At 32.3% G+C, this 26174-nt stretch overlaps 1 protein-coding gene across 12 annotated transcripts in view; it reads right to left on the minus strand.

Moving 5' to 3' along the window:
- The window catches only part of SLC16A7 (solute carrier family 16 member 7), a 248355-nt gene that overhangs the window by 134240 nt on the left and 87941 nt on the right, over positions 1-26174 (minus strand). For 9 of the 12 annotated variants that reach the window (XM_074269806.1, XM_074269804.1, XM_074269803.1 and 6 more), the window contains one exon: positions 14718-14807. The exons of 1 other annotated variant lie outside the window; for it this stretch is intronic. The gene's annotated coding sequence lies outside the window, so the exon portion shown is untranslated. Of the gene's footprint in view, positions 1-44; positions 2284-3047; positions 3382-14717; positions 14808-26174 lie in introns of those variants that run through there. 2 more of the 12 variants (XM_074269807.1, XM_074269808.1) reach the window with 2 other exon arrangements.

Here is a 26174-nt window from a genome sequence, read left to right on the forward strand (position 1 = left end):
TTCATTCTCTTTCCCTTCAGATAGGGGAAAGGTGGTACACTTACCTTCTTGAAAGACTTGTCCTGGCAAGTACTATTAGTTCATGCTACCACTTTGACAAACTCAAACTTAAATTATATCCTAGGCAAAGTAGGCGTCCCATTATTTCCTTCAGTCAGCTTTGACTGGCTCCTTATCATTCACTCTCTTATCTTTTTTTCCCAGAAGCTGATAGAGACATTTCTTCAAACAATTGTCTATCATTAAATGCTCTCTCAGATAATTCTGGAATCACAGAATTAAAGAACTTGGGAGACCTAGGGTTCATACTCTTCCTTTTATTATGAAGAAAAATTTAAGCCTCCAGCAATGACATAACCTTCTTAAGGTCATAAAGGAAATTGCAGAGCAAGGAAAAGAATTCAGATCTTCCAGTGCCTAGTCCAATATTCTTTTTACTAATTTATTGTGAAATGTATTACAATTCATTCATTTTCTACCCAGTAACCTTTACCATGTGTGTGGCTAGTTAACTCGGCTGAGTATGCATGCATTAATGAGACCAAATTTTCAGGGCTAGTTTCTTCATATGCCCTAATACCTTGGAGAACAATTAGCTTCAATCCATTCCAAGATCACAGACCACAACACCTAATCTCTGGCATCTATCTAACAAATGGTCACAATGGCTTTTTCTTTGTTCCTCACACGTGACTCTCCATTTCCAGCCACAGGACCCTGGTACCAGCAAGCTCTCATGCATAAAATGCATTTTCTTCTCAGCACTACTTCTTAGATTCTTATCTTTCTTCAAGATGAAGGTAAAACTTTTCCTGATTTCTTCAACTACTAGTGTCCTCTCTCCCAAACTATCTTATGTTTAACTATAGAAAATCCTATACACATGTTACATGATATTATTTGGGTCTCACAATAATCCTTTAAAACAGGTAGTATCCATATTATTATTCTCATTTCATACATGAGGAAACAGAAAGTTAAAATATCTTGTTCATGACTACAAAGCAACTCAATGTCAGAGATACAATTTCAACTTTGTTCTTCTTTATTTGGGAATTAATTCACTATCCCTTCTGCTGTATACCATACCATCCCTCCTATGCAACATATTCCCTTTCCTTAATAAACTCCCTAAAAATCAGTGTTATTTTTTTTTCATTCTTCTTTATATCTTTAGCACCTATTGATCACCTTACATCTATAAAGTAGGTACTTGAGAAATACTTAATGATGAGAAAATAGCATAAATAAGAGCAATGTCAAAGGAAAGAGAGGTGATCTAACTATCTGATAAGAGGAAGGGAGGGATAGTCAGGACTAATCTGAGAGCTTCAGTGCTATCCATGAATTATTATTGTTATTCCTATTATAGGAGGATTTAAGACAATAATGAGAATGAGATATCATGGAATTGGAAAGACTTTCCACCTAAATGTGTGGAATATGAATTCATAATAGCAACATCAATAATCCACCAGAATGGAGGAAAATGTTTCTAAGTTGTTTGTGTACTCTACTCTTCCAAATAATCTTTGAAATCCCAGTTGTTAATCACAGAAAAAGAACTGATAACAAGGCATTAAACTAACTAAAAATGCAGCCTTATATTTTATAAGAAACAAATATTTGATAGGCCCCTTAAGTGAATTAGAAGAGAAACAACTTAATATGACTAATAATCATAAGGCTAGGTCCCCAGGTAGCCCTTAGAAATCACTCCGTGTGAAAGCAAGAGAAAAGGAATAGAGTTTCTCAGGACTTGATAAAGGAGCATGGAGCTGGAAAACGGAAGGCCATGGAAACTAACATATAGAGCTGGGAAAACAGAAGCATAATCAGAAGCAGTTACTAGAAAGAAAGAGACCAAGCCTGAGAATGAAGCTTGATCTACCCATTGAGTGGAAAGAATAAGGAATGTCAGTCCATATGTTATATGATCAAAACCTCAAAACCTCCCTGGACTACAGACTCCAGGGCAGTTATACACTACCTTTTTCCCCCTTTGGCTTTGTCCTGGAGATCTAAAAGCTTTTTGTTTGGGCACAGGAAAAGTCTGTTTATTAGACATTTACTTTGTCTTTATAAACAACATTTATCATAGGCCTTTCAAAGTCTGGATGTATTTGAGAGGAGTCCATTGAAGAGGGAGCATTTTCAGAGAAGAGAAATAGATTTAATACAGCATTGTCAAAGGATTGTGTTTGGGTTCAGAGTTGGCCAAAATTTATATCTATCTATCTATCTATCTATCTATCTATCTATCTATCTATCTATCTATCTCTACTTAGATATAGATATATTTACAGATTTATTTGAATACAATTTTCAGAGACAGAGATGGAGCATTTATATTGAAAGACTTCATTGGTATCCAGTTCTTAGGGAAAAAGAAAAAAAGAAATAATTGAACAAACCTGCTTAGCACATATCCTCATTACTATTATATTAGCAAGAGTTAAAACTTTCTCATTTATTATTTACTAGTGAATTATTGGCAATTAAGGTGAAGAAAATAAACATTTATATAGGGTCTATTATGTGTCAATCAATGTGTTGAGCACTTTTATAAATATTGTCTCATTTGCCAATTTTTTACAGTCTAGAAAAACAGAGGTTAGGCATTTATCTAAAGTCACAAAGTTAGTGTCTAAGGATGGATTTAAACTTAAATTTTTCTAATTCCAGGCCCAGAGCTCTAATAACCAAGCCAGGATTATATGATTAAATTATATAAGGTATTATTCCCAAGTTTAATACTTCTTTTCTATCTTTAATGAAATTTTGAATATCAATCACCTTGTCTTTATGTGAGGGTAAAAGGGGTTAAGGAATTAATTATAACAACAGCAATAATAAGCCCTTCTGATTAAAAGATATGAGAATTTTAGGGCAGAAAAATCTAGAGGAGATGGTTTGTATACTGAAAGTTTGGTTGCCATTGTCAAAATTATAAAAGTTAAGTAGAAACGGAGGAAACATACTCAGGAAAAAAATAATCTATGACAAAAAGTTTCTCATATTTCTTGCCAAACTTATCACTCACTTACCTTTGATTTTCCTATGAAGACTACAGTCATCTTAACATCCATAAAGTGACATGAGACAGAATCCATCTTCTTTTTAAAAATATAGCCTTTGAGGTAGAAGGTGGAGCTTAGACTCCTAGCCTACTTGAAGAAAGAACTTCTGATTTATTTTTCCCTGATGCCCTGAACTAATACTTCCTCAACTCTAAGCCAAAAAAGGAGACTGATTCCTTTCAGTTGTTAGAGCTACATATCAAAAAAAAAAAAAAAAAAAAAAAATAGAAAGAGGAAATATTTGGTTAAATTTCCCTACAAAAAGAATCCCCTCCTCAATGAACAAATTGCCCCATGTAGAAAGCCCTAAGTTTTATGAGAAACATTAATGCAACTGATCAACTGAAGAAGTAATTAGTAAGCATGTGACCTATTTAGAAACCTCTGCCAAATAGGCTGTCATCCAGTCTCAGAAGACAATACTAGAGTCAATACAGCAAGTTTGTGCAAAAAAAAAAGACAACAATTTAGCATGTCTTTAGGATTAAGGACTCTTAGATCCAAATCTGAACAAATCTATACCCTGCCATTATCACTCTCCAATCAGGTTTCCATAGCCAAAATGAAGAACTTTGAAGGAATTATTTGGGACATTCAGGTAAATTACATAGTTAATGAGAATTATATATATATATATATGTATATATATATATATATATATATATATATGTATATATATATATATACACATATATATATATACATATATATACGTATATATACGTATATATATACATATATATACGTATATATATACGTATATATATGTATATATATATACGTATATATACGTATATATATGTATATATATATATATATGTGTATATGTGTATATATATATATATATATATATATGATTTTCTTTTTAATCCTGATTTATGACCCAAAACTGGTTTAACAAAAACTAAAAGTTTAGAATCAGGAAACTTTGTTACTTCCTAAGCTTTCTTTTCTTTCTTTCTTTCTTTCTTTCTTTCTTTCTTTCTTTCTTTCTTTCTTTCTTTCTTTCTTTCTTTCTTTCTTTCTTTCTTTCTTTCTTTCTTTCTTTCTTTCTTTCTTTCTTTCTTTCTTTCTTTCTTTCTTTCTTTCTTTCTTTCTTTCTTTCTTTCTTTCTTTCTTTCTTTCTTTCTTTCTTCCTTCCTTTCTTTTTTTTTTTTTAATGATGTGAGCTCAAACATGTCCCTAAAGTCTGATGGGCAGTAGTTAACCTCATCTGTGAAATAAGAAGATTGTAATATATGACTATTAAAATACTGTCCCTCTTTGGAATTTTCTAACTTTATGAAAGATATTTTTGTAAATTTTGTAAATTTGTAAACTTTATTTCTTATCAGACTTAAAAATTATCTTCCTCACAGCTAAATTGTATCACTAATGAGAAAGGGAAAAGGAAATAAGCATTTACACAAAACCTACTATGTTCCAGGCACTGGGCTAAATACTTTTTTACACATATTCAAAGAGTTTCCCAGAAAAAAAAAAATAAAAGATCTTATGTTGTCTGATTTATTTTGTTATTATGTTAGTTTTTGTTTAAGAGCATAGAATGAAGAGAGAGGGAGAGAGAAATAGAGAGGGAGAGAGATAGAGATAGAGACAGAAACAGACAGAGACAGAGACAGAGAGACAGAGAATGATTAAGTTTTCCATATCAGAAGAACATTTGTACCGAGAAATCATTTTATGCACCAAGTTATTGGGAATGAGGAAAAGGAAAAAAGGAGTAGCTGAACAACTCTGTTCATCATCCATTTCCACCAATATTACATTAATAAAAATTAATTTTTTTTAATGTCAGTGAATTACTGGCAATTAAGAAGAAAGGAATAAGCATTTGTATAGAGCCTACTATGTGCCAAATGTGAAACTAACCACTTTTACAAATATTATCCTATCTGATCCTAACAACAACTCTGTTAGGTAGGTGATATTATTATCTTCATTTCACAGCATAAACATGAAAACATGCTTTACTTAGAGAATATAAAAGATTAATAAGATTCACCTGAATAACCTTAAGTGATTTCATAAATATGGATTCTAAGATGATGCCCTTCACATTACCAAGGCCAGTTTAGGTAGAAAGCCAAAGAGCATTGTCCTGGTGAATATAATTTGCTAAAGAAAGACCCGATCTTTTTTTTTTATAACATCTGTAATCCATATACTAAAGAATCTTCATTGCCTCTGTAAAATTTTATAAAACTGAATACTTCTAAAAATGGAGAGAGAAAAGGAATTCACTGACTTTATCAAATGTTTGTACAAATATTTTCTGTGAAGAAATAAATACATAGCTACCTTTATATATTAACACATTGGCTTTTATATCAATTGTCTTATATGTTATAAACCTGTTGCTATAAAATCTAAAAAAAAAAAAGTGACTTAACATCTAACTAAAAGAATCTTGCCAATATCAGGACAGACACATGTCTGAAATCAGCAAAAATCTAAATTTTACTAGTCTATTCTTTACAAAGTTAATCAGAACATTATTACTGGCAAGTGATACCTATAGTATTTGATTTATTCAGTTCTTCTGTGTTCTTGTTTGATTTATAATGTTGAGTATAAGTTAAATTCCCATGACATGGTATACTCAGAAGATTATCTTTGAATCATAGATTTTTAGAAAAGAAAATAATTTTAAAGATAATCTAATCCAAGTTATTAATTTTGCTGAAATGAAAACTGAGATTCAGCAAGGATAAATAATTTGCTCAAAGTCACATTGAGAGTTAATAATGATAGAGCTGAAAACTCAGGTTTTTAGACTTTTTTGATAAGGAGCTTTTTATACTTTATCATTCTCAGTGGTCAGTCTGAGAGGCTATATTGCTCCAACCTCTCATTATGTTCTTCCTGGTGATCCCTTCAGATTCAATACAAGAGGAATTATTAGATCATGCTTTGAAGGTACTTGGCCATAATGTAGGCCATCTTTGAAGAGACAATTATGGCTACCTCTATTTACAAGTTATATAATATGTGCATTAATGACACAAATATTCACTGTTTTTTCCTCTGTTGTTTTATGGTAGAGGTGAAACAACATGCTGTAGTGAATAGAAAGCCAGCATCAAATCCAGTTAAGAATGGGGTTAAAGTCCCATCTCCTTCTTATCCTCAATTTGTGTTTCTAGGCAAGAAGCTTAACTTCTCATTGTTCTCAATCAACTTTAAAGACTGTTAAGTCATAAAATGTGGCCAATTTGCATTGATGGAGTTCCTTGCCCAAAAGTTATCCAAACAAAATCATAGATCTAGTTTATATTATTCACCTTCATGTTAGAAAATTGAAAAATTAGTCAAATCTTGAGTAATAATATCTTTGTTTGTTTTACATTATATTTTTCACTTTGAAAGCCATGTCATTCACCTTGGTTAATTAACAAATCTTTGTTTTATTAATCCACAGATTTCCAAATGGAATAAATGAGAACTTAATGAGATCCAATGTTACTTTAAAAATACCATTTATAAATTATTAGCATAATGGTCAAATTTTTCTTGCACATGAAAAAGTAGTTTTAAACTTTTCTGAAAAAGAAATAAACACATAGACTCTTCTTAGGTTTGACTCTAATAGAATCTTTGTTGATAAAAGCTTCTGGTGTTATTTCCAGATGATAAAGTATTCTTTTATTTTTTATTAAAGTTTTTTATTTCAAAACATACGCATGGATAATTTTCCAGCATTCACCCTTGCAAAACCTTGAGTTCTAAAATTTTTCCCTCCTTTTCCCCCACCTCTTCCCCTAGATGGCAAGTAAACCAATATATGTTAAACATGTGAAATTCTTCTATACAGACATGCTGCACAAGAAAAATCAGATAAAAAAGGGAAAAAAAATGAGAAAGAAAATAAAATGCAAGCAAGCAAGCAACAACAAAAAGTGTGAAAACACTACATTGTAATCCATACTGTTTGTACAGTCCTCTCTCTGGGAAGAGAACCAGATTTTCAAAGCTAGAAACTGAACCTGAAGATCAGTTAATACAATATTAGTATTACTGGATAAGGAAAGAGAAATCTAAAGGATAAGTCACACAACTAATAAGTAGGTAAAAAGTACTAGAACCTAGGGAATTTGATTTCCAATTCAGTTCAACTTCCAGTGCAACCAACTACTTGAACTAAGGTCCTTAGGTCTACTTTCAATGCATGAGGATGACCCCAATAGCCTTATAAGTTTTCAAGTAAACTGCTTTTTAAATTTAATAAAATCTATTATCTCTCCCTCTTAACCTCCAATTAGAAAACCAAATTCCCCCAAAAAAGTATGCAGGTGAGTAAACAATAATAGCAGGTGGCAGACCTTCAGTCAGGAAAACTAAACTTTTTGATTTCATATCTGGCCTCAGACATTTATTAGCCTCAGTTCTCCATTGGTAAAATGAGCTAGAGAAGGAAATGATGAACCACTCCAGTATCTTTCCCAAATGAGATCAAGAAGAGTTGAAGAGTTGGTCACAACTGAAATGATTGAACGTGTGTGTATATGGACATTTGATTCTGCATCTTAAGTCTATCACATCTCTGTCAGGAGATTGGTATCATGTATTATTATTGGTTCTTATAATCATTTTTAGTCACTGTATTAATCAGAATTAAGTCTTTGAAATCTTTTATATATTTACAACATAGTATAATATAAACCAATATGATTCTGCTGATTTTACTATATACCAAATCATATGTCTTCCCAAAACTCTCTTAAAGGATACATTTTATCATTTTCTATCGTACAACATTATCCCATTATATCCATATACTATAATTTGATCAGATAGGCATTTCTTTTTTTTTCTAGACTTATAGTTCCACTATAAGGTTTTCTAGACTTATAGTTCCACTATTGATTACTGGGCACTGGCAAAACAGCAAAATCTCACAATTATCTAGCACTCTAACATTTACAGAGCACATTCTTCACAATGACATTATGAAATGGGTGGGTATATTTAAAACCCGTTTTTATCAGGATATTAGGAAAATTAAATGTTTTGCTCAGAGTTAAATATCAGGAAAGCATCAGAGCTAGGATGAATCCAGGACTTTTATTTTTAAGTCTGATAGTCTACAGCAAAGGACCTCCTAATTGTACATCCTCATTGTAGTCTGTTATTTAAGGCCTAAGGTCATATCTATGAGGTTATATTTCTGTTCCTCTCTAAGAACCTGGTCACAAGAAAGGGAGGCATGTCTAAAACTAATACTAATAGGTTTGAAGTGGAAAGGTAATTTGAAAGCACAGCTTTGAAGAAGAGGAGGCATGTTGCTACAAACTTTCATCATAAATAATTGATTCAGAAAGTGACATTATATTCTAATAACTGTCATGAAAATCTCCCTACTTGTGGGGTATATTGTAATAACACGATTAAGTATAGTGTGGCTGTCTGTTGCTATAGCCACTGGAACTATTAAAGGCCGCTTAATGTGCTGTGGATTTTTCATTACCATTTGTGAAATCAAGAGAGGTTAGTTCTTTTGGCTTAAAGACATTACAAAAAACATTAGAAATGCACAAGTAACATGGTAATGGTATTTAAGGGAACATTAAATCTACTGGCTAGACCACTACTCACATAAGATAATGTTTGATATTCTTTTTATGAAAATAAGAACTCATCCAAAATAGAATTAATTGAAGATATAGAAAGTAAAAATAAAACTTCTACAAAACAAACTGTCCAGTTTAATTCCACAGACTCTTCCACATAAAATCATAACCTTTTAAGGAAGGAAGGAAGGAAGAAAGGAAGGAAGGAAAGAAGGAAGGAAGGAAGGAAGGAAGGAAGGAAGGAAGGAAGGAAGGAAGGAAGGAAGGAAGGAAGGAAGGAAGGAAGAAGGGAGAGAAGGAGGGAGGGAGGGAGGAAGGAAGGAAGGACAGGAGGGGAGGGAGGGAGGGAGAGAGGGAGAGAAGGATTAGAAGGAAGAAGATGGAAGGGAAGGAAAAAAGATGGTGAAGTATATATACATCAACATATTTGACTTAAAAGCATATGGGAAGGCTGAAACTTTATATTTAAGCACTGGGAAAAGTAAACATTAATCTGAACATTAAGCAACCTAGAAATAAGTACACTTCTTTTCCTTGGAAAAGACATCAATCTATCTTGGAAGGAAATCGAGTAGTCAATAAATAAGTGGGGAAAAGTACTGAAGAAGTATATGATTTTGCTCAATTCATTTCTTTGTACTTTGGGGTGCACATGTATATGTACACAAATGTACACCTGAACACATGTATACATGTTTATGTATTTATATTTGTATTTTAAGTTCAACCTTTGATTTCATTAGTATAGGGAACTTATGTAGCATGGAAACTCTATGAATATGGACCAGGAAGTCCTCTTCATTTTATGGTATTAGAAAGGTGCCCCAAACACACAAGACATTGTTATTTGTCCAAAGTCCCAGAGTAACTGCTTCCTGATGGTAATTCACTGTTATTCCATACTTCTTTCACACTCATATTCCATCTACTTTTTACTTCACTTCTCCATGTCTTCCTCTCTTTGTTTCTATCTCTGTATCTCTGATTATATCCACCAGACTCAGTCTCTGTCTCCTTTCTTCTCATTATCTTATCAAAAGAGTATGTTTGCATACATACAAAGAGAGAAAAGAATGCATGTATATATATGTATATATATGAATATAAATGAAGATATATGTATATACATATAAGTGCACACACATGTTATTTTTAAATAAGATCTTATAACCACACCTATATGTACCAAGCAAATATTGCTTAGTGAATAGAAAGAACCAGTCTCAGAAGTAAGAAGACCTGGTTCAATTTCTCTCTCTGTTATTCTCTCTGTCTGTGTGTTCCTGGACCAGGCTTTAAAAACTCTCAATACCTCAAGCAATTTTCCATTTTTAAGCAAAGAAAATGATGATCTGTATTTGTTCCTGAAAAAGATGTCCTAAACCTAAACACAGATGTGTATCAGTTTGTATGTGTGTGTCTGCCATTAAATTTCATTCCAATGTCAAAGAATCACAGACTTTCAGTTTCTTCCCTAAACAGACATGATGTTTCATAACCAGATACTGACCCAATTTATTTGGAGCTTATTGTCACTAGAAACTTACAGGATGGTGAATGATTTAAGATAGGGAATGTTGTGAATACAATCTCCTTGGGTAGAGCAAGACTTTGATCTGTACTTGTAAAGGGATGATATCATTGTCCTCAAACTATAAATACCTATGCTTACAGATAGGGTTAATGGGGTTAGTAGATAGATATCAGGAAGTTCTGAGTTTAAATCTGAACTCAGATTCTTGTTAACTATGTGGCTCTGATTAGCTCACTTATCCTCAGTAATCATTTCTTCATCTGTAAAATAGGAATAGACTTACCTCTAGGGTTACTTGAGAGAATCAAATGAAGTAATAATTATACAGTACTTAGCAGAATGCTTGGAACATGTTCAGTCATTTTCCAGGAATTTCTGACTCTTTGTGACCCTATTTTCTTGGAAAAGATACTCAAAGTGGCTTACCATTTCCTTCTGAAGTTTACTCTATGTATGAGTAAACTGAGGTAAGTTGGGTTACATGACTTATCCTAGGTCACACAGCTAGTAAGTGTCTCAGGCCAGATTTGAACTCAGGGAGATATTTTATTTATTCCAAGCCTAGTACTCTATGCATTGGGCCAACTAGTTGCCTTAGTACAAAGTAAGCACTATATAATTGTTAGCTGTTGTTGATATTTATTATTACTATTATGATTAAACACACATATACACATATGCATACATGAATATATACATATGCACATATGTCAAATTTGGTATACCTTAACATCATTGACTCCTGACATTAAAATAAAAAATTCCAAAGGTATTGGTAATTATCATGGAGAATGTTCAGTGTAAGAACTCAAAGAATTCCTTAGACATAGTGAGATATTCAAATTTTACTATTTTCAAAAGATATTATACAAATTTGGAACTATGCCCAAAGAGCTATCAAATTGTTCCTATCATTTGATCCAGCAGTATCTCTACTGGATCTGTATTTCAAAGAGATCATAAAAGAGGGAACAGGACTCACTTGTGCAAAAATGTTTGTAGCAGCTCTTTTGGTAGTGGCAAGGAACTGGAAACTGAGTGGATGTTCATAAGTCAGAGAATAGTTGAGTAAGTTATGTTTTATGAATATTATGGAATGTTATTGTTCTATAAGAAATGATCTGCAGGATGAATTTAGAAAGGCCTAAAGAGATTTACACAAACTAATACTAAATGAAGTAAGCCCAAGAGAACAATGCACACAGCAACAACAAGATCATATGATGATCAATTATGATGGACTTGGCTCTTTTCAACAATAAGATGATTCAGGCCAATTTCAATAGTCTTGTGATGGAGAGAGCCATCTGTATCCAGAGAGAGGACTATGGGATTAAATTTGGATCACAACATAGTGTTTTCACTTTTTTTGTTGTTTGTTTGCTTGTTTTTTCTTCCTCATTTCCCCCCTTTTTGATCTGATTTTTCTTGTGTAGCATGATAAATGTGGAAATACATTTAGAAGAATACAGATGTTTAACCTATATTGGATTACTTGCTGTTTAGAGGGTGGGAGGGAGGGAAGGAGAAAAATTTGGAATGCAAAATTTTGCAAGGATGAATGTTGAAAAATATCTTTGCATGTATTTTGAAAAAACAAATTATTTTTCAAAAAAATTTTAAAATATTGTGCAAATTGTTTCTTACCTCAAAACACAACAATCTTGTAGGAAAAAAAAAAAAAAAAAAAAACAACCATACTTAACTGAAGCCCCAAAGCCTAGAGTCCAGATATAATGTATTTGGTTGGTCAGTTTATTAAGTTAATACATCATTATTTGGAACAGGAACTGCATATGGACAAGATGGTACTATAAAGAGTGAGTTACAGCCAAGACTAACTAAAAGGAAAAGGCCAGACAGTGCTTTCAAGAAGTCCAAAGTATTAGAATGTGTAAAAATGTAGATTAACCAAAAAAAATTCTTCCTAGTGATTCTATGTGTTTCAAAATATCAGAACATCAAAATATCTAATTAAAGTTGCAACAGACCCCACAAGCACTGGAAAGACACATATTTCTGACCATTGCCAACATGCAAAAAATAACTTTAGGCCAGAGTTATGATCAACCAGAGATGTAGAAAAGGAGGTAAACTACCCATTACTCAGAAAATTGTCTAAATTTCATAATAAAGCTCCCATAAAGCACAGAAGATTAGAATGAAGCCTCTGGATAGTCTACCTCTCAGACTATGGAGGAGGAAGGAATTTATGACTAGGGGAGAACTAGAGATCATTATTGATCACAAAATAGAAGATTTTGATTACATCAAACTAAAAAGTTTCTGTACAAACAATACTAATGCAAACAAGATTAGAAGGGAAGTAACAAATTGAGAAAATATTTTTACAGTTAAAGGTTCTGATAAAGGTCTCATTTCCAAAATATATAGAGAATTGATCCTAATTTTTAAGAAATCAAACCATTCTCCAATTGATAAATGGTCAAAGGATATGAACAGACAATTCTCAGATGATGAAATTGAAACTATATCCACTCATATGAAAAAGGTGTTCCAAATCACTACTGATCAGAGAAATGCAAATTAAGACAACTCTGAGATATCACTACACACCTGTCAGATTGGCTAAGATGACAGGAACAAATAACGATGAATGTTGGAGGGGCTGTGGGAAAACTGGGTCACTGATGCATTTTTGGTGGAGTTGTGAAAGAATCCGGCCATTCTGGAGAGCAATCTGGAATTATGCCCAAAAAGTTATCAAACTGTGCATACCCTTTGATCCAGCAGTGCTACTACTGGGCTTATATCCCAAAGAAATACTAAAGAGGGGAAAGGGACCTGTTTGTACCAATTTGTGGCAGCTCTTTTCATAGTGGCTAGAAGCTGGAAGATGAATGGATGTTCATCAATTGGAGAATGGTTGGGTAAATTATGGTATATGAAGGTTATGGAATATTATTGCTCTGTAAAAAATGACCAGCAGGATGAATTCAGAAAGGCTTGGAGAGACTTGCATGAACTGTTGCTGAGTGAAATGAGCAGAACCAGAAGATCACTGTACACTTCAACAACAATACTGTATAAGGACGTATTCTGATGGAAGTGGATATCTTCAACATAAAGAAGATCCAACTCACTTCCATCTGATCAATGATGGACAGAAACAACTACACCCAGAGAAGGAACACTGGGAAATGAATGCAAAATATTAGCACTACTGTCTATCTACCCAGGTTACTTATACCTTCGGAATCCAATACTTAACAGGCAACAAGAAAATTGGATTTACACACATATATTGTATCTAGGTTATACTGTATCACATGTAAAATATATGGGATTGCCTGTCATCTAGGGGAGGGAGAAGAGGGGGGAAAATTTGGAAAAATAAATACAAGGGATAATGTTATAAAAAAAATTACTCATGCATATATACTGTCAAAATTATAATTATAAAATTAATTAAAAAAAAAAAAGAAAAAAATGTATAAGACTGCTTGCCATCTAGGGGAAGGAGTGGAGGGAGGAAAGGGAAAAGTCGAAACAGAAGTGAGTGCAAGTAATACTTTTGTAAAAAATTACCCAAGCAAAGTTATAACAAAAAATAAAATAAAAACATATGTATAGACAAAAAAAAAAAAAAAAAAAAAAAAAAAAAAAAAAAAAAAAAGAATGAAGCCTCTGTCACTTGGATAGATTTTTTTTTTTTTTTTTTTTTTTTTTGTGCTTCATTGCATGGGAGAACATGAATAAGCATCTGAAGCAACTGAGAGAACATCTATATCACTGAGTTAGCAGATTAAATGAAGCACCAGAATTTGTAATATCTATGTATTAACACATGTATATATGTTAACATACATTTTTGTATATATCAGTATTTATGTATACATTAACAAATGCATTTTTTAAAGATGTACTAAAAAATATGCTAGAAAAAGGTTTCTGAAATCAAAAGGGGTCCCTCCATAAGCTTTAGCTAACTACAATCTAGTGGAGTAGTTCCAGTCCCCACTTTTGGAAGCACAAATCTGGAGCTATTTTTAAGACAACTAACCTCAGGCTTTGACTTGTAAATATCTGTCAGGCCAAAATAATTCTGAACCTATCTGGGGTTGAGATAGGTTTTGAAATAAGAAGGTGAAAGTTTTAGGAAATAATTTATGTTCTAATGGGTTTTTAAAATACACTTGTTGCAACACTATTAATTTGCTATGTAACTTTTATTAATGTTACTGTATATAGTCTTTATTGAAATATAAGTATGACTTGGTTGACTCAGAACATTATTTATAGATTGAAGGGTTTGTTTAAGAATAATTAGATCATCTCTATGTAAAAAAAATATTTATTAATAAAAGTTTACTAGCAACAATCATAAGAAAAATGATGAAATTAGATTTTTATAGATTTCCCAACCATTATCACCCTATATTACCATGGCTCAACTTCCTAAACTAGACCAAGAATGCCATTTACTTGCAAGCCACTAATTAAGTAGAGAACTGGATTCAGAGAAATTTGATAAAAGAACATCATTGTGATAATCCAAAAGAACCAACTCACAGATTAGCTCTCTAGGCACAAGCAGTCTGGTCTATTCCAAGATTCAGCTTGAATGTACTTCATAGGAAAGCATTGCACTAGGATAAAGGCCTGCAAAAAAACAAACAAGCAAAAAAATCAAAGAACACACTAGATAAGAAAGACTAAAACAAAATAAAATGAAGAAAAATTTATTTCTTCTGATGTGTAAGAATGATGAGGGAAAAAGCATATCTGGAATTGTTGATTGCTCTTAGTTATCTCCTCTGAACTTGTCTTTCTCTGCTTATCCTGTGTCCTCTCTGTTTCAGATATTTAAATGACTTTAGGGCAGAATGCCAGAAGATTTAGTTGTAGGATTTGACCCCAGCACTAAGATCATTACTAGGTTCTTGTGATTTAAGTTCTGGCCCACTTTGTCCTTCCTTGCACACATCTTTTTTTCTAGATGAGATCCCACAAGAGTACAGAAGAACTGAGACGCAAAAAATGAAGGTTGGATTTATGCTAAAACACCAATACTAGAATGTCAAAACATTAAATTAATTTACTATTTAAGGTTTTTTTCTCTCCTTTTATTTTTATTATCTGTTTTTACTATCATATTACTTTTGCCTAAAAGAAACAAATATAAAGTTCTTTACTTACCTGATTTACATTTATTTAATGACTTAATAATTTATATTATTGTGGCTGTCTCCTAAATGATTCTTTCTCATCTTAAGTCTCTTTCCCTCTATAGTCCAGCCTACACATACTGCTTCCAAAATAAGTTCACTAAAGCTCAAATCTAACCATGTGACACCCCTACTCAAATCAATTCCAATGGATCCTATGCCTCTAGAATAAAATTATGAACTCTTCTGTTTTGCTTTCAAAGCCCTACACAACCTGACCAATTCATAACTCTCAGTTTCATTGATCATCACTTCCCCTCCTACACTCTGTAATCCAGACAAACTGACCTTCTCCCAGCTACTTACACAGGATACTATCTGCCATTTGCATAGATGTGCACTGTCCCTCCCCATCCCAACGCCCCCAACTTCATGCTTGAAATGAATTCCCTTTTCACTTCAGTCTCAAAGAATCCTGATCTTCCTTCTAAATTTAGCTCAAATTTCATCCTGTGTAGCAAGTTGATCCTGATTCCCCCTAGCCAGTAGTGTACTTTCTTCTTTAGTTTTTATAGTGTTTATGACACATATGCCATATATATACATACATATATATATACACATATATACATACACACATTTATTTTCTTTTTAATTTATGCAGACGTTCAATTATATTCAATATGTAATATAGATATATAATGTACATTTATAGATATATATACATTATTTTCATTTTAATATATATACATACCCACAATTATATTTAATATGCAATGTGTTTATATACACATATATAATATACATATATGCACATGAATACAGGTTTTGTGTGTGTGTGCATGTGTGTGTGTGCGTGTGTGTGTGTGTGTGCGTGTGTGTGTGTGTGTGTGTGTGTGCGTGCATGCCCTGATAGTAAGTATTGAGACAGGAATTACAAATCCAACTTTGAAAATAGTTTACATTCTAATGTGGTGGCAATAGGAACATATATACAATGCATAAAAATACATATATTTACTTAACTATATTATATATTTTTTCTTTTTGTTCTGAGTATGGAATAATATGTAGAGAATAATATACAATATAAATAAGTAAATGTATATATATACATTGGGAACATAATAGATGTTAAATAAATAGGAGATATAATATACACACATTACATATTATATATTCATATACCACTCTTACCTCCCCATTAGAATGTAAAATCCTTTCAAGGATTTTCTCATTACTTGTACTTTTAATTCAAGTATCTATTATAGTACCCGGTATACAATTCATAATTAATAAATGTTTGCCAGTATCAAAATCCCTCATTTTAGTCATATTTCCATAAAACAATGTAAAGCCCAGGTTCCTAAAGTATGATTCCTGACCCCATGTGGAGTCTCATAATTGAATATGAGGATAATACTCGACTCTGAGTAAGAAGACTTGAATCTAGCACCCATCTCCTCCACATATTAGCAAGGAGCAAATTTAATCCCATTGAGTCTTGGTTTTCTCATCCATGAAATGGTAAAAATATTACTACTACTATATATACTATATATACTACACTATTCACTTCCTAGAATTATCATTAGGATAAAATGAAGAAATATGCTTGTCATAAAGAAAGATTTAATGTATAATGGTGATGATCTTAGGATCTCAGTTTACTCATCTAGAAATAAAGGGGTTGAACCAGATGTCCTCTGAGGACCAGAAAGATTCAGTGACTGGCCCCAGATGACACAGGCCTGAGACAGAATCTGTATCCAAGTTCTTTGAGCTCAGAGCCAATTCTCTTTCCACATGATCATGACAATTATATATTCCAAGTACAAAAAGATTTCATCAACAAATACTTGTTTTTATTTTCTAAAGTCATCAAAATTTCCTTCCTAATAATTACTACATATAAGCCAGTTTCCGCATTTTTCTGATAATTCTTTAGGAAATTTTCTGATAGAATGGGCAATCTCTCCTTTACTAAAGAAAGTAACCAGGTTTGTACTTTGATGGAAAGCCAATAGCACAAATGTAAGCTTTATAGCACTATTCTGGAAAAGTTTATGGGTTCAAAGAATCTTATTTAATAGGTTAAAGTAAAAATCAGTGTAAAGGAAAAGTAACATGAAAGCAAGAATCTGGGTTTCTCAAGTTCTTAAGGTCACACTAAACATTTAATCACGTATCCAATTGTTGTTGTTCAGTCATGTCCACCTCTTTGTGACCTCACATGGGGTAATCTTGGCAAAGATATCAGAGTCCCTTGCTAATTCCTTTTCCAGTGGATTAAAGCAAACAGATTAAGTGACTTGACCAAAGTCGTACAGCTAGTGAGTATCTGAGGCCAGATTTGATTTCAGGGCTTTCTGATTCCAGACCTAACACTCCATTAATCTGTTGAAATACCTAGATGCCCCTAATTCTGATTAAGTTAAAAAACAAAAACAGCACCACCCCCCAAAAAACAAAATAAACAACCAAAAATGGTCTTTAAAACTTCTGCAACCAGCATGAATTAATATAGATTTCACAGAAAAGCAGCAGAAGAATAATTGTCCTTTAACTTCAAAACTCAATGGTGACAAAAAATTCTATTCATGAAATGTACAATAGTTTCCTCATAAATAAAAATCTAAGATATCTAGTTAAAAATCTAACTTTACAAGCATTGTTGTTTAATGATATTCCCTAGTTCACAAGTGAATGATTATAAAGACATTTGGATAAAACTAATGCTTATACAGAAGTATTTTTGAAATACTAAATGAATATATTCCAGAGAAATGTTATGAACAATGACAACAAATAGATTTTAAAATTTCTGACAGGGAAAAAAAAAAAAAAACTAAGATGATACTGCATTTATAACAGAAATAGGTATATAAATTCATTGATTTAGCTTACTTTATAGCAATACTTTAAGACAAAGATGTATTTTAAGTAAATAAATCAATATTAAAAAATATTTACAATTCATTATCAATCTGTTTCTCAGGTAGAATAGAAAATAATTATAAAGGCAAAGAGTCTTGTCTTTAGCTGCCAGCATTATCAAATCATGACTACAAATTCTCAGAGCTCTTTGGGCTTTGGGAATAATTAATTTTTTCGGACAAAATATTCATTAGAAATCTGATCTATGATTAGACACTTCATGGCAGTTGTGAGTATTAGTAATAGAGCTAAAAATAACTGAATACATATTCAGAACCTGTATTTTTAAATACTTGTTCCTATTCTCCTTTCCTCAGATTCAATGTGTTTGTTTTGGAAGCAAACTGCCAACACTTGACTGAACTGCACTTAAAAATGAGTGACTAATGGTCTAGAAAAATAGACAAGAATGTATACCTTGTCAGCTGAATAAGTGGTCAGACTACTGTGGGCCTGTTTCATCCAGACCAGGGAAACATGGAACATGTGATACTATTATGGCAACTAGGAATAACTTTCCTCGTGCTATTTAAATGACAGAATGTAGCTTAATGTACCTTTAGATATTCACTAACAAAACCATTATTTCAACTGTACACAGCAGCTAAAGTTGTCTCTAAAAGTCACGAGAACCAAAGGCTAGTTAGCCAGAACTACCACAAGACTGCCTACTTTGGTGATCACAGGGAGAGAAGAATTTGTATGACTGATTTCAGCAGCTCTCTCCTATAAAATACAAAGGAAAAAGAAGTCCTGGCAATTCTAACTCAATAAAACCCAATGTGCCAATAACTAATCGCCTATTAATAAGAAAGATAAATTTATCTCTTCAGCAAACCTAAGCAAAATCAATAAAGTTATACGAGATGCAAATATTAGCTGAGAAAATGCCTTTTTAAAAAGCAGACTGTGAAAAGCACCTTGAAATGAAAATGCAGTAATAATACACTAAGGAAATTGTGATTTCACTTCTCGGGTTAAGAATTGGTATATGTAACAGAAAAATTGTATGATTTGGTTTACTTTTAAAAGTAAGGAAGGTGTTACTGAGATTCAGTATGATAAGAGCTTAAGGGAAATGACTAGTCATTGAAAATTAGTGGAATTAAGATGACAAATAAAAAAATTGTTTTTCATGACTATACATATTTGTAATAAATATTGTTTTTCTTGCTTTCTCATTGAGGGGGGAATGGAGGGATAGAGAGATCATTTGAAACTAAAAGAACAAATAACAAAGACTGCTTTATTTTTTTTAAATAAAGATATAAAATTTTAAGGATAGAAAAATAAATTAAAAAGGAAAATTAATGGAATTAAATAATTGTGGTGACTTTTTAGTAACTCTTTAGTTAAGGAAGTGGCTAAAACATCCTGTACAAGAGTAATGAGATATTTCTGCTAAGGTGTCCTGATCTCATCTTTCCTTTTCTTCCATAATGGAGAACACATGTGACCTATACACAGAACTTACTCTTGCTTCAGTGTTCACAGGTAGAGAGTTTACACTTAATTTCCATTGGAAAAAAAAAAAAAAAAAAAAAGGAACTACTTCCTCTGAGCTTACTGACTCATTTCAGTCTAAAGGTTAAATTTAGACATTCACTATACAAATAGGAAAATACCTGTAAATCCTTCCTAGCTTCTTCTGTGAATGGTAATATATATTTTTAAAAATCCTTCTTTTTAGCAAAATTTAAAATGTTAAGAAATTATGTTCACTTGTCTGAACACTGTTTCCTGACTTAACAAGTCTGAAACTGAATTAGGTAAAGGACAAAAATACTTTTCTTAGGGAAATAGATCATCACTTGTTTCACATCATCAGTTGCCACCCCTGAAGTGACTGGGGCAATGAACTCATTCAAAGAGCAACATCTCATCTCTTCCAACTCCTAAAAAAATGGTGCTATGACTTACTCTTGAGATGATATTGACCACAAGAAAGATGTCTCTGCTGCTATTTTAGTATGTTAACCTTAGAACTGTATTTAATATATAAAATTTTTGTTCAAGAATTCTATAAATGTTATTTTAAATTCCCTTGGAGGGACATTCGTGTTGGAATGCATGGGCAAATTATGCTAATTCGGACATATGTCTCTCTTTAACCCCAAAATGGCTTAGATACTGGATTAATGTTAAATATAATTATTTTAGCAGACTTACCATACAGCATTACTATTTTTTTTTCCTTCTTTGACTTATTCATAGAAAAAGAACACAGGAATAATGTGAAGGCATGTAGTGGGAGTCTGTTTAATCCATAAGTAACTATGTGTAAATATATTCCATAGAGTGCTGATTCTATAGATGCTAAGCCCTGGACATTTCTGAGGAAAAGTATCTGGCTCAGTAGTGAAATGACTTAGAGCTTTGAAAGTATAATGTAGCAAAATCTGAGTGGTATCTTACTCTTCTCCTATCTGATAACAGTACCAGGGAGGCAAGATGATGAAGAATCCCCCTTCACAGCTTGCCTGACAAGTAGTAATCTAGCCTGTCTGAAGACCTCAAATGAAAAAACAAACCAAAAAAACTCCCCCCTGAAAAACATGAATCACACTTCTGAGACAGCTCACTCCTCCATATTTTAGGAATGCACTTCTTATATAAAGTCACAATCAGTCTCTTGCAGCTTCCACCCATAGTACTTAATTATACTCTCTGGGTCTATGCAGAACAAATGCTTCTTTTTCATAGGAGGATTCCATTATCATCACTATATTGAGAGTTCTCAGTTCAGTTTCTCTGTTGAATTACAGTCATACATCTCCAATTGTTTCTTGCATATCTCAAACTAGAAGTCCTGTAGCCATCTCAAACTCATTGTCCAATACAATCCTTCAAATGTTTAAATATAATTATCATTTCCCCTTTATGCCTTCTCCAGGTTAATCACTTGATTTCCCCCATCATTCCTCATTTAGTATAATCTCTGTCTCCTTCACCAAACTGATTACATTTTCTTGTACATGTTCTAATGTGTCAATAACAGGGCAGCTAGTTGGCTCAAAAGTGATAGGTTGGATTCAGGAAAGCTCATCTTCTTGTGTTCAAATCTGGCTTCAGATGACACTGGAAAAGTAATTTAAACCATGTTTCCTTCAGTTTCCTCATCTACAAAATGAACTGAAGATGGAAACAGCAAACTATACCAGTATCTCTGCTAAAAAAAAAAAAAAAAAAATTGGACTCACAAAAAATCAGAAATGCCTGAAAAATGACTGAACAATAAATTTGTCAATATATTCATAAAATGCCTCACTAGAGAAGAAGAATACATCACAAATATGTTTGGGCCAGGGCAAAGTGCATTGGAACCTTTCTCATTCTAAGAATTCTATGAGTCAGTGCAGATCCTAAACACTGAAATTTCTCTTGTTGAACACTATATACTATCTCTTGATAAACCTACTTTTTGGGCTTAAACTGATATCCAGTCCTGCAAACCTTCCCTATTTCCTTTTTGAGAGATCTGTACATATGAGATACAGATATTCCTCCAGGGCACTAAAATTCCAGGAAATACATATACTTGGTATGGTGGTGCAGTCATGATGTGATCATCTCATCTCTCTTATTCAATTATGAAAACACCCTAGTGTTCAATAGTCATTTCTGTGATACCCCACTCCTAGAATATATATTCTCTCTTTCCCTTTAACCATTCATGCACCCATTCTTTCAGCTGAATAAGAGGTGGGAATAGTTGTGGGATTGTTCCAATAAGAAAAAAGGTGGTTGGTTCAACCTTTGAATACCCTTTTCACTTTAAAAAGCTCAGTTTAACTATTATGAAATCTAATAACTTTTTAATTTTTTTATAGAATGAACCTTCATTCCTCATTTTAGGGGTACAGATTTATTCCATTTCATGACCAAGTGTGCATTCTAGAAAATGTTCAGATATTCCCCATGAACACATGAGTTCATATACAAATATAAAAAAATCTATTTATACTATATAGCTATACACATATAACTTTTATCTTATTGTGAACTTAACAAATTTCAACAAACATGAACTTTTCCTCAAATGTAAAGGACATAAAATAAATGTTATATGAAACCATGAATCTATTTCCATAGCATGCAGCTTATTGGGCTTTTTAAAAAAGTGTGTATTAAATTTATCAAATTTAACATATTTAACAAAAACCATAATTCGTATTTTTCTCTGCTCCTTCCAAATTTCTTGCCATTCTCTACTGTATAGTTTTCAAATGTTTCATGGATGTATTTTTTTCCTTCTTTTATTGGGGGAAAGGGAATTATGATCACTATATCCTGGCTCCCTTCACAATTTCCCTTGCCTTTTAAATGAAAATCTTCTCTTATAGCAAATAAGTAGAGGCAAGCAAAAGAAATGGACACATTGGTCATTTCTGAAAATGCATGTCTCATTCTAAATCTACAATCTATCATCTTCCTGACACGAAATAGAAAGCATGCTTCATCATTAGTGTTGGAAGTCATAATTCAGCATATCAATGATCAGTCTTGATGGTTTTTAATAGAGGTTTTCCTTTAGAAGACTGTATTCATTAAATAAATTGTTGTTTGGGCTCTAATCACTTCACTCTGTATCAATTCATACATGTATTGTCAGATTTTGGCTTTCCAAATAGGATTTCTTCCTCAGGATTCACAAGCTTCTCTATCCTTTTGTAAAGTCCTGGGTTCATCTTGATTTCTTTTTGGTTTTCTTAATCATTGTTTGTTTTGCTGTCCTTTTTAGAACTTTGCCAGGGTGTGGGTGGAGAGTTGATTTCTTCTGTGCCCTTTCATATCACTGTCATTAACAGAAATTAACCCCTTCACAGATTTTTCAAACAATATAGGAGTGATTTATATTGTTCATTTGGTTTTTGTTCCATTAAACAAAGGACCAAAGGCTCAAAATGCAATTAATTATGATACACACACCTACATCCTAAGCACTATATGTAAAGGGCAAGTCTTTTCTTCACATTCTGGAACATGTAGGATATTTTTTTTTTAAATAGAGAAAAATTCTATAAAAAAAATCTGAGATGCACAATGAAACAAATTAAGAACCTATCTTTTAAAGTGATCAAATGATAAGCATAAAAAATGAGTTGGATGAATCTTGATTAAAAAAAAAACAAAAAACTTAAAAGATATATGTTAGGATATATGTTTTTAAGTCTTTTAAAACAGAGGTATCAAACATGCCCCCTATACTTCCACATTAAAATGTAATTGGGAACTATTTCAGAAATATATAACTTTATATATAACACCAAAAAGTAATACCATAATGGCTTAGAGTCAATTATTTTAGGAACCATTACATTCTATTATATACATTATATGCTATAACTCATTTAGTTATTTGATACTCATATTCAGTTATGAGACCTCATGTGGGATTGCAAATTACAGTTTCAAAGGCTGGGCAACAAAATACAGATAATATTAATAGGTTTTGTAAAATAGCATGTGTCTGGGCATATTTAAGTACTTTTAAGTATGGATTAGTAGTACTTTAGTTTTACATGATTGCCTTAAAAGGAAAGAAGATAGGAAATTAAAAATAAAAGTTTAATGTTCTCTTGACTAAATGATATGGAAACATTAATTGGAAATGACAAATGAAATATACATAAAATCCATTGCAAATGCTATATTATACCAACATATTAAAATAAATATTTTCAGAAAAAATGGAAATTTAGAATTACCAGCATTATATTTCTAAAGCTTTGCTCTTTTATTTTGTATATATATTTATATATTTTTATGTATATATACACATATGTATATGTGTGTATATGTAGATATACACACACGTACTATTCTTTTAAATTGTTCTTAAGCTTTGAAATCCTATATTATTGTTGGTATTCTTTATATTTTTATCCTAAAAATATTTATTGCTGTTGTTACCTTTCTTCTACTAAATTTTTTCAAGCAAACCCATCAATCCTTATTACCTGGTTACAAGACAATTATCAAAAGGTAATTGGATATGTTATATTCCCATTCCAACCCTCCCCACCCCCCACATCCAGAGTCTAGGCTGCCATTATCTAATGGTTTAAAATGTGAATACTGCACAATCTTTGCTTCTGAGTTTATTACATACTGGCAATGTCACTACTACTCATAAGCCTATGCTTTGCGAACTGCTCAAGTTTCCCATAATAGCTCTACTGCTAAGAAACCTTCCTGAAACTGGTGACCATTTGTTTGAGACAACTCCTCCACAGGCTTAGGCCTGTAGTTATAAAATATGACTTGGCAATAGAGTTAAAATAGCATTGGCCTAGAAATTTAGTGATCTCAGTATGAATACCAGTTCTATCAGTTTCCTCACCTGTAAAATAAGGATAATCTTCCTTGTACTATATATACTTCCAGGGCTATATAATGAGAAAATGGAAGTGAAATATATCCATATCTCTTCCATCTTTACAAAGCCCTAGCTTTACCTAATTATCCCTGGTAATTATGATCCTCTACTTCTTCTACTTTTATTATTAGTTATAATTATTATATTTTAATACACAAACATTATATTATATATTATATAATATTGTATATTAAATTATTGTTACTATTATTATTAAAGTAACTGGTAAAGCCATCTTTAAACAGTGATTCTACCTTTTCTCTTTTCATTGTTTTTATAACACTCTGCAATCTGACTTCCCACCTCATTGTTCTACTCAAACTGGCTTCTCAACAATTTTAAGAGCCCATTGACTAGCTTAATCTATGCTCTTTTTTTAATCCCAATCCTTTCTTTTAAACATTGAACTATCAATTTCTGGATACTCTCTCTTATCTAGGCTTTCATGACATTAATGGAATAGAACTGTGTATATTGCTCTCTGACATTTCCTTTCAGTTCCTTTTCCGGTGCCTCATTCTTGTTATACCCACTAAATGTGTTTGTCTCTCTATGCTCTGTACTTGAGACCCTTTCTCACTTACCTCCCATCTATTTCCCATTGTTTCAAGTATCATCATTGTACGATAATTTGTTGGCCTTTAAATTCAATTATAGTCTGTCTCTCTATTGAGCTAATCATGCAACTCAACTAGATTTCCTTATAGGCATTCTGAATTCAACAAGTTGAAACAAAATTAATCATATTCCTCTCAAACTTTTCCTTCTTCAGAAATTTTTATAATTATGAAGGGCATCCTCCTAGTCAACCAGTTCCACAGCCTCAATATCATTCTCAGCTCTTCATTCTCACTCCTCTCACTAAACAACTAAACTTCCAATTTTGCCAAAATAAAAAATTGCATATATGTATATATGCATGTTATATATATGTAATATGTACACACATATACTTCACTTACAAAGTTTACATCTTTATTTCCTCTAGCCTGGACTATTGCAATATCCTTTTGATAGATTTCCTTGCTTTAAATCTCCAACACATTCTACATTAAACTGTCAAGGAGATTTTCCTAAAAAATAGATCCAATCTTATCACTTGTCTTCTCCCATCCCACCTCTTACTGAACTCTATCCTCTCCCAAATCCTTTAAGAATCAAATACAAATTTCTCTGTGTTATTTAAAAGCTTTACTTGGTTCCTTCCTATCTTTGCACTATTTGCATATCTTAGTCTCCTACATATAATGTATAACTCCAGTTATCTTGGACTGTTTGTTGTTCCTCCTTCAAAACTCTCCAATTTACATGTCTCTTTGTCTTTGTAATGTAATATATTGGCCATGTGGGCAAAGTTCTGCCTCCTCATTGCTACCTCTCAGTTTCTTGACTTTCTTCAAGCCTCAGCTCCACTTTCTGCATGAGGCATTTCTCTTCCCATTGCTCCAAAGTCTTCTCCTTTCATTATCTTAATTGACTCTGTATACATTTTCTATGTATACATAGTTATTTATATATAGAAATAATTCATATAATTCTTCATAT

The sequence above is a fragment of the Sminthopsis crassicaudata genome, chromosome 5 (genome assembly GCF_048593235.1).
Source record: "Sminthopsis crassicaudata isolate SCR6 chromosome 5, ASM4859323v1, whole genome shotgun sequence".
Classification (NCBI taxonomy): Eukaryota; Metazoa; Chordata; class Mammalia; order Dasyuromorphia; family Dasyuridae; genus Sminthopsis; species Sminthopsis crassicaudata.